This window comes from Agrilus planipennis, unplaced genomic scaffold (assembly GCF_000699045.2).
Source record: "Agrilus planipennis isolate EAB-ADULT unplaced genomic scaffold, Apla_2.0 scaffold221, whole genome shotgun sequence".
Classification (NCBI taxonomy): Eukaryota; Metazoa; Arthropoda; class Insecta; order Coleoptera; family Buprestidae; genus Agrilus; species Agrilus planipennis.
The window spans coordinates 23,243-32,495 of NW_020439479.1; the positions used below are offsets into that span (position 1 = coordinate 23,243).

At 35.6% G+C, this 9,253-nt stretch overlaps 1 long non-coding RNA gene across 2 annotated transcripts in view; it reads left to right on the plus strand.

Moving 5' to 3' along the window:
• LOC108738769 overlaps window positions 1–9,253 on the plus strand; it is a 104,607-nt gene that overhangs the window by 22,949 nt on the left and 72,405 nt on the right. For both annotated transcript variants that reach the window (XR_003232055.1, XR_003232054.1), the window contains exon 2: window positions 879–937. This is a non-coding gene — a long non-coding RNA (uncharacterized LOC108738769). The remainder of the gene's footprint in view (window positions 1–878; window positions 938–9,253) is intronic.

Genomic DNA, 9,253 nt, shown 5'->3' on the forward strand with positions numbered 1-9,253 from the left:
CGTGCTGTCAAACCTACACTAGCAAGGAGATCGGGCTGAAACTATAGCTACAAGCTATCCAAGGATGGTACTATAGAATGTCACCTCAAGGTAGGCCTAGTGGCGTCATCTCTTGGTTAGGCCGGAAACTTATCAATCCACCCTCGTATGTTTATATCGAATAAATAAATAAATATGTATTAGAAAATTCGTTACCGAATTACACAAAAATTGGATAGACTGGGTGAAAATGAAACGTATTGAACATGGCTTAGCACAGTCTGCCACTTTCACAGAATGAAAGGAAGGATTATTGGCATACGATTTCCGATGATTCCAAACTTCTTTTGCTAGAATCAAAACTTTGTAAATGAAATGTATTTCGTAATAACTTCATACCGTCTGCTGATAGCTAGGGCGGGTTGCATTTACCACTGAGTTGATGTATATCACGAGGCAGATAGTAAGGTTTATTATAATAGATATTAGTTTCACCATAGATTGAATTCGCCAGGAACTCAAGGATTTACAGACGGTATAAAGTCATGATGAGATGGTCGAATTTCTGGCGAATTCAATCGATAGAGAAATTATTTATTATAATAAAATGTACGACAATCTCAACATGACTTTNAAATCTGCTGGTTGCTCCTTTCGTTGTCGATCACACAGGAGACCTTCATAATGTCTTCTATTTCAGATTACCTGCCAGTTTAAATCAGAAAAGCCCCGAAGATGTTTCAAATTAAAACATGAATAATTAATAAGTTTTAGTAAAGTCAATAGATTCATGTTATATGTAATTACTTACGCAGTAATATAGATTTTCTGTTCATATGGTAGAATTTGTCGATTTATTTGTTTAAATTCGGTTTAGATTACAATTAGATTTTTTTTAGGTGATGATGGCGTTCGTAGTTAACATGGAGTTCTCATAAGGGAAGGGATTGTTTCAAAGGTAAGTTTTTTAGTTTTTCTTGCTTAAATTCAGTGGTATGCGCTTTGAGATTTACGCGATGTTCGTAAATATCGTAATGTTGGTGAACTATAAAATGTATATAGGAAATGATAAATTGTCCTTGTGATTAGGGTACGTAAACGCTTTTTCTGAGAATCAATACAAATGTGCACATTTGACTTCCAAGATTTCAGATTTTGTTAAAAATACATAATAGTATGGGTATGTGGACAGTATCTTTTTTATGTATAAAAATGAGGATTTTAAGGGATGTAATTTCGATGGCAGATAATTGAAATATTGTGGAACAGAATTCAGGCGCATTCTGTTTCACCCCTTTGTGCCCTTATAACGAAAATAAATAAACTCTTAAATTCCATTTCCGTTTGAACAAACAAAGCAAGTCTGTTATCCAACGGCTTTGCTTATTCGTTCTGTTTTTAATTTACAAGTGTTTGTTCTCTTTCCATTTGTAATTCATTAAAAATGTGCATTACGTTTCGAAAAGTTGTCTTTTTACTTTGTACTCCGTTTAAAATTTAAAAACGAAACGGGCCATTACATAAAAACAAATAAAGAATTCCTTTATTCCATACTTTATTGAAAACAAAAATGCTTTAAAAGTATCTTAATAAAGGCACTGCTTGTGTATGCTTTTATAATTAATTGTTATGATAAAAATTACCCTTGAATCGTAGTTATTATATGACGAAGATGTTGCAAAAAAATGATTAAATGTTTATGAAATCACACATTTCTTGAGTTGACCTTTTGATGAATAACTTATTTTTATGGTCATTCAGTTAGAAAATTTGATTTTCTACAGAAAGAAAAGCATTATTGAATCTCAACGGATGACCTCAGATTGGCATTGGTCTATGTTATGTCGAAACTGCATACGGCGTGCTGATGATAACTAATGTCAACGGTATCGCGTTACATGTCTGTCGGTTTACATAGAATACTGAATTATAAATTTCAACAGAAAAAAGTGTTTGAAATAGTGGAACTACACGTTTTGAAGTCAATCTCTAATGTTAGACGTTTTTAAATACATCTTAGGCGAGAACTTAAGTAAGCAGCTCTGTTTTCGTCAGTCAAGTTCAAACACAAAACTGCTCTTTTTTTTTTTCGAGACCCATGAGCTGTACTGCTCACTATAACTCAAGTCCTATTACCATAGAGAGCGTTTTATATTTTGCATCAGAAGTCGTACTTATGCATGAGTATATATCGAACGTCCGGGTTACGTTATTCAAAAGTTATAGAATCGAGTGAGTTGGAAAAATTGATAAGCAGCCGATCGTTGAAAACAGGCGCCGATTTATGATGGGAATGTACTCCAAGGTAATATCATACAGGTCGATGGAAAGTCTATATATTTGAAGCTGATCAGGTTCATGCAAAGGATTTATCTTTGTAGGAGATCTTGGTAATTTTTTTGAGTAAAGCCGTATGAAAATTAAACTTACTATCTACTTGTTCATATCAATCAAACAATCAATATCTCTTCTTATCTTTATTGACTTTTATATAGTACCCCTCTGTTCTATTATTCAACTTCATCATCATTATAAGGTTATCAGTCCTAAGACTGGTTGGATTCGCACCTCCACTCCTTCCTATCCTGAGCTAATCTTCGCATTTCCCTAAAAATAGAACATTCCACATCCTTAACTATTTCCGAAGAGTAATCTAATGTAGGTCTGCCTCTATTCCTCTTAACTCCTGTTTTTGTCTCTATGTCTCTGACTAGATCTTCAAGCCTGACAAGGTGTCGTACCAACCTATCTCGCTTATTTTTTATTAACTTCCATAGAGTCCTTTATTCACCTATTGTTTCTAATACCTCTTCATGTCTAACCTTCTCTAGCCTCATCATTCGTCTGTTACACCACATTTCGAACACCTCCAACTTTTTCTTTTCCGCCGTTCATGTTTTGCACCCGTACAGCGCCGCACTCCAAACCTTTAATAATCTTTGTCGAATTTATAAATTAACCGTTCACGAGCATAGAAGTGTCTTCTTTTTATTGAAGGCGATTCTACCCTGCGCTATCCTCTGCTTCATATCCCTACTCCTCTTTTCATCCTGACTTATCTGACTTCCTAGATACCTAAAATTGGACACTTCTTCTAATTTTTCGTCTCCTATCTTTATATTTATTTATTTTCATAGAATATTGTTTTGTCAATACCGCTTCCATTTTATTTAATGCTATCTCCAACTCCTCCTTGCTAGATGCTAACAGTGCTATATCATCTGCAAATCTAACCATACTAATTTTTTGTCCCTCTATATTTATCCCTACATTTGTACTGTCTTTAATGATGTTGATCGCGTCTTCGATGTATAGATTAAAATGTAGCGGTGTCTGACTCCCTTCCTAATATTAACTTCTCTACGTTGCTGCTGCAGTTCTATAACTGCCTGTTACTTTTTATACAAGCTAAGTATCACTAATTCTAATACTTTAAAATTTCTAATATTTTCCACTTTCTGTCATCCGCCTATAACACTACACCTCAAACGATTTTTCTATTCTGTCGTACCCAGCGTTAGAACAGACCCGTTAAATAATCTTTCTCGAATTTTTTAAATTAACCATTGACCAGTACAAAAGTGATTGCTTTGTTCAACGGCCTATGAATCATAAAATGGAAACAGGGAATATTGAAATTTTAGTTCCACGTAGTGTCAACATAAATCTGCTGGTTGCTTCTTTCGTTGTCGATCACACAGGAGACCTTCATAATGTCTTCTATTTCAGATTACCTGCCGGTTTAAGTCTGAAAAGCCCCGAAGATGTTTCAAATTAAAACATGAATAATTACAGATTTGATTAGTACATGCATTTTTATCTACGTAAATTGAACTTCTACATTTACGCTTACTTTCTAACTCATCATAAGCCAAATAACATATTAATCTTGTTCTAAATGGTCCGTAACGAGTAGAAGTTTCCCAATTACAACTTTCCACTGGTAGTTAAATCTATTAGGTGTTCGGGCGCTGCTTTTCGCCAAATTGCTATGCTCAGTACTTTATCTTCACTAACTATCTTAGTCGTCCTGGCTGCGTAGTCGTCTACCCATTCCTTGGAGGCTTGAATTTGTATGCCTTATCGTTCGTTGTAAAACACAGACATGCTTGTAAATGGAATTATTTCCTGTTTTTAAAAATAAAACACAAGTACTCAATTGTTTTCTTTTATTTTTAGATAATGTTAAATCAGAGTTAATGTTAAGGGATAAATAGGTATCATTATCCTCATAAGGTCGTCAGTCCTAAGACTGGTTGGACACGTACCTCCCCTCTTTCCTATCCTGAGTTAAACTTCGCGTTTCCCAAAAACTGGAATATCCTAAACCCTTAACTACTGGGTTGTTCGGAAAGTCATTTCGTTTTTTCCCGACAGAGGATTTAATTGTATTCTTTTGCACACAACTTCACATTTAAGCCGTATAATTTTTATATGCTTTGAGAGCTCATATAGCAAGGCTTGTGTGTGAAAAATTCCAATTAATTCTACGCAGTAGTTTTTGGTTGGTGCCCTTTTAAATATGGAGAGCGATAAGCAGCATTTTCGACATATCTTACTGTTTTACTACAGAAAGGGTAAAAATGCTGTTCAAGCCAGAAAGAAATTGACTGATGTGTATGGAGAAGGTGTGTTGACAGTACGCCAGTGCCAGAACTGGTTCGCTAAATTTCGATCCGGCAATTTTGATGTCGAAGATGCACCACGTTCGGGAAGGCCGGTTGAAGCTGATAAAGACGCGATAAAGGCATTAGTTGATGTGAACCGGCGAATAACAACACGTGAGATCGGATTGAGGTTAAATTTATCAAATTCAACAGTTTATGACCACTTGAAAGGCCTGGGATTATCCTCGAAGCTCGATGTATGGGTTCCCCATGTTCTCACAGAGAGAAATCTGTGTCGCCGCATTGACGTCTGCGATTCGCTTCTCAAACGTCACGAAAATGATCCGTTTTTGAAGCGCATCATCACTGGGGACGAAAAATGGGTTGTATACAACAACGTCAAACGCAAGAGGTCATGGAGCAAAAAAGATGAACCGGCTCAAACCATTTCCAAAGCCGATATTCACCAAAAAAAGGTGATGCTGTCTGTTTGGTGGGATTTTAAAGGAATCGTTTTTTTTGAGCTTTTACCGGATAACACAACGATTAATTCGGAAGTCTACTGTCATCAGCTGGACAAACTGAATGATGCACTTCAACAGAAAAGGTCAGAACTAATCAACAGGAAAGGTGTAGTGTTTCACCAAGACAACGCGAGACTTCACACAAGTTTGGTCACTCGCCAAAAGCTTTTACAGCTTGAATGGGATACAATGCTACACCCACCATATTCTCCAGACCTGGCACCATCGGATTATTATTTGTTCCGGTCACTCCAAAATTTTTTAGACGGTAAAACCTTCACCTCAAATGAGGAGGTCAAAAACCTCCTCGATCAGTTTTTTGCCAGCTTTTCTACCCACGTTATTCTCTTCATCCACCTATTTCGAGCGCTTCTAACCTTTTTTTTTCAGCCGCGTCCACTGTCCACGTTTCGCACCCGTACAACGCCATGCTCCAAACATACACCTTTAACAACCTTTTTCGAAAATAATACCTATTTTCGAAAAAAAAGAGCTTGTTCAAAATTTGTTGATATAAAATTCTCAGAAACGAAATAGGTCAGTTCTCAAAACCCAAGGATCTGTCCAAGGTTTCGCATATCGTACAATGGTGTACATTTTAATCTTCATAATGATTGAAAGTTCGCTGGGGATTGGATGAAACATATAAATAAACTTTTAATTAACACAAACATTATTTTTCAAGTTATTATCTAACAAACATCGTCAAAGCCCTTTTAATGTTTAAACTCGTAGGAGAGATTTTTAGTTGCGTAGTATTTGCACCATTACTTTTTAGTACCTTTAGGGGTGTAGTAATCGTTTCTGGATATGACAGGGTGTAAATTTACGATTGAACTTAAAATATGTCGCGCTATTAAGATCGATTTTTCACTCAGCGTTTGGGCGTAATGCCTTATTTTGCTCTGTTTTGTGGCTAAATAAGTAGACATATTTACAGGTAAGACAATACGTTCACCGAACATCGAAATTACAAATATATTTATCGGCATTGTTTTTTTTATGTTACACCAGCGAGAATGCAAAATTTGACGAACTTGTGGGATATACTGCTTCAATTGAACATTTAAAATCTTTTCAATAAAATGTAACTCATTCCTATCCTGAGTTAATCTTCGCAGTTTTCCTAAAAGTAGAACAACCCACATCCTTAACTATTTGCGAACAATAATCTGATCTAGGTCTACCTCTACTCCTCTTAACTCCTGTTTCTGCCTCTATTATGACTCTGATTAGACCTTCATGCTTGAGAAGGTGTCCTACCAACCTATCTCGCCTATTTCTTATTGACTTCCGTAGGGTCCTCTGTTCTCCTATTCTATTTAATACCTCTTCAATTCTAACCTTCTCTATCCACGGTATCTTCATCATTCGCCTATAACACCACACTAACCTTTTCTTTTTCGCCACTCCTACTGTCCATGTTTCGCACTCTTACAGCGCCGCCCTCCAAATAAAACATACACATTTAACAACCTTTTCCGAATTTCTGAATTAACCGTTCGCGAGTATAGAAGTGACATTTTTTATTGAAGGCGACACGACCCTGCGCTATTCTCTGCTTTATATCCCTACTACTCCTTCCGTCCTGATTTATCTGACTTCCTAGATACCTAAAATCAGTCACATCTTCTAATTTTTCGTCTCGTATCTTTATATTCGCTCTTTCCCTACTTTTTCTTTCCTTGCATACCAGTATTTTTGTTTTACTTTTATTTATTTTCATGCAGTACTGATTTGTCAGTACCGTTTCCATTTTATTTAAAGCTATCTCTAACTCCTCCTTGCTAGATGCTAATACTGCTATATCATTTGCAAATCTAATCATGCTAATCTTTCGCCCTTGTATATCTATCCCTTCAGTTGTACTGCCTTTAATGATGTTGATCGCCTCTTCGATGTATAGATTAAAAACTATCTATGACAGTGTGCATCTCTGTCTGACTCCCTTCATATTATTTGCTTCTCTACGTTGCAGCCCCAGCATTGGATTTATATTTCTTTATTATTTATATGAAAAAATGGCTGAAGGCATTTGTATGAACCCTGTATCACGTCGTATTCTTCGACCTTCGATGATTACATTGAATAAATTGTCGCCTATACTGTATATTATATATATATTCTTCTAAGAAGACATTCATTTGAAATTGTTATAAGCTTGTTCGATGTTGAATGGCGTATGTGAAGGTGTTAAAAATCCAGTAACAGCAGTAAACTTAAAAATGCAACAGTTTCTCTCCATATCTAGACGATGCTCGTCGTTTTAAATAAATAATTTATCATTTGTTTGATCCGGTGTACTTTTGTTTCGCCTCCAAATGTTGAAATCATGCGGTATTCATGAATTTCCATGCGCGAGATATGATCGACCCCTTATGAGAATTTCGCTGTTGAAATATATGTCTATTTTCAGTCAGATTTCGAAACATGCGTTGTCAGTTGAAGTAATACAAAACAAATCGCCGTTTTCATGTACTTTTTGATATAGAACGAAGGTCTGATGGTTAAAAAGGCATTTAATGATTCGAATTTTCAAGATCAAAATTCAATTTGACTTTTCATCCCATGTGACCTACTCCTACATCTACTTTTTTTTCTAATTCTTTCGATGAAAGACTTTCTATGATGATGCTCCGTCTTGCGTTGTTCTTTGTACATTTAATGTGAGGTCATCCAAATTGTTATCAAAATTATTTTGTGTGAATAATAAATATTGATCCAAATTTGGAGCAAGCATATATGGTCCATGTAGTCAGTCGCATATAACCTACACAGAAGTGCTCTGAAATGTTCAACCGCCGTTTTTTTTGAAAACTATTTAAAGTATAACAATTTTATGAAAGGCTGATGTTTATTTCATGTTTTATTAATCAAAATTATTAAAAAGTTTGGCCAAAAATACAGTTTCATCCTCAAAGATTGCTGATATGGCGCCTCCTGTAAAGAAATTTATAGAAATCTTGTGAAATTATTACTAAAAACGAAAATGATACGTATGTCACGTTTAACACCCTGTATCTTTTTCCGTAGCAAAACTTTTTTAATGCATGTTAATCTTTTTATTTTGGTCAAATAATTTGCATTTACTCAATGTTCGAAAGGTACTCACCCTGTATATTGACACTATTTATTAGTGTAACTCATAGTGAGGTACAGTGAGGACAATAAGTAGGTAGGAAGAAATTCATTTAAAATTGAGGGGCTTATTTTTTGAAAAACGCTCGGACTCGTCGATTTTTATTTTTAGCTGCTGGTTTTTTCATGGTTAATTAATGTATAGAGGGTGGCCCAAAAATAAGCAACTACCACCGACCTTATTTTTCCAAATGGAAGCACCTATTTTTTATTATGGTTTTGAATTCTGCATCGAATTTTAACTATGTTTCATCTACCGTTACTTAAAGTCATCAGTTGTCGATAAATTTACGAATGATTTCTTTCAAATTTGAGAAGACACGTAGGTCAATAATAAAACAACAAATTATTTCATTAAATGTCAAAATTGTTAACCATTAACTTCCTGACAATCAGTTTCGTAACACTTTAGGTATGGTTTGTGGCTGAATTTGTTGTATTTCAGCACTAATTTTGTTCTTCAATTCTTCAATATTTTTCAGTTTATTGAAGTATACATTAGTTTTCAGGTAACCCCATAGACAAAAATCTAGTAGGGTCAGGTTTAGAGACCTTGTTGGTCATTCAAAAACGACTCTCCTTCCTATCCGTCTATTTGAGAATATGTTGTTAAGGTAATCTCGCACTACTCGCGAATAGTGTTGTGATTCTCTATCCTGTTGGAATCATACTGAATCTGCTGGTATATTTGGGTTCTGAGTATTTGGGTAAAGCTCAGTTACTCTGGGTATTATGTAATTTTGTAGTTGATCAGGGGTCGGCAACCTTTTGAGTCAGAAGAGTCAAAAATTACAATTTACAAAATTTCAAAGTTTTTAAAGAGCCACAAAATTGGTAAATGGAAATGTATTATTGTATAGCAGCTGTCTACGCGGACGCATCGCTCACTCAAGTAGGAGAGAGACAGATGTCGAACGCTGCCGAACGCGGAGGCCGATTGTGCCTCTTTGTCGCTCGTTCCGCGCTCTCGCTTGCACTTCAAGCCTTAAATGGAACGCCTCAGAG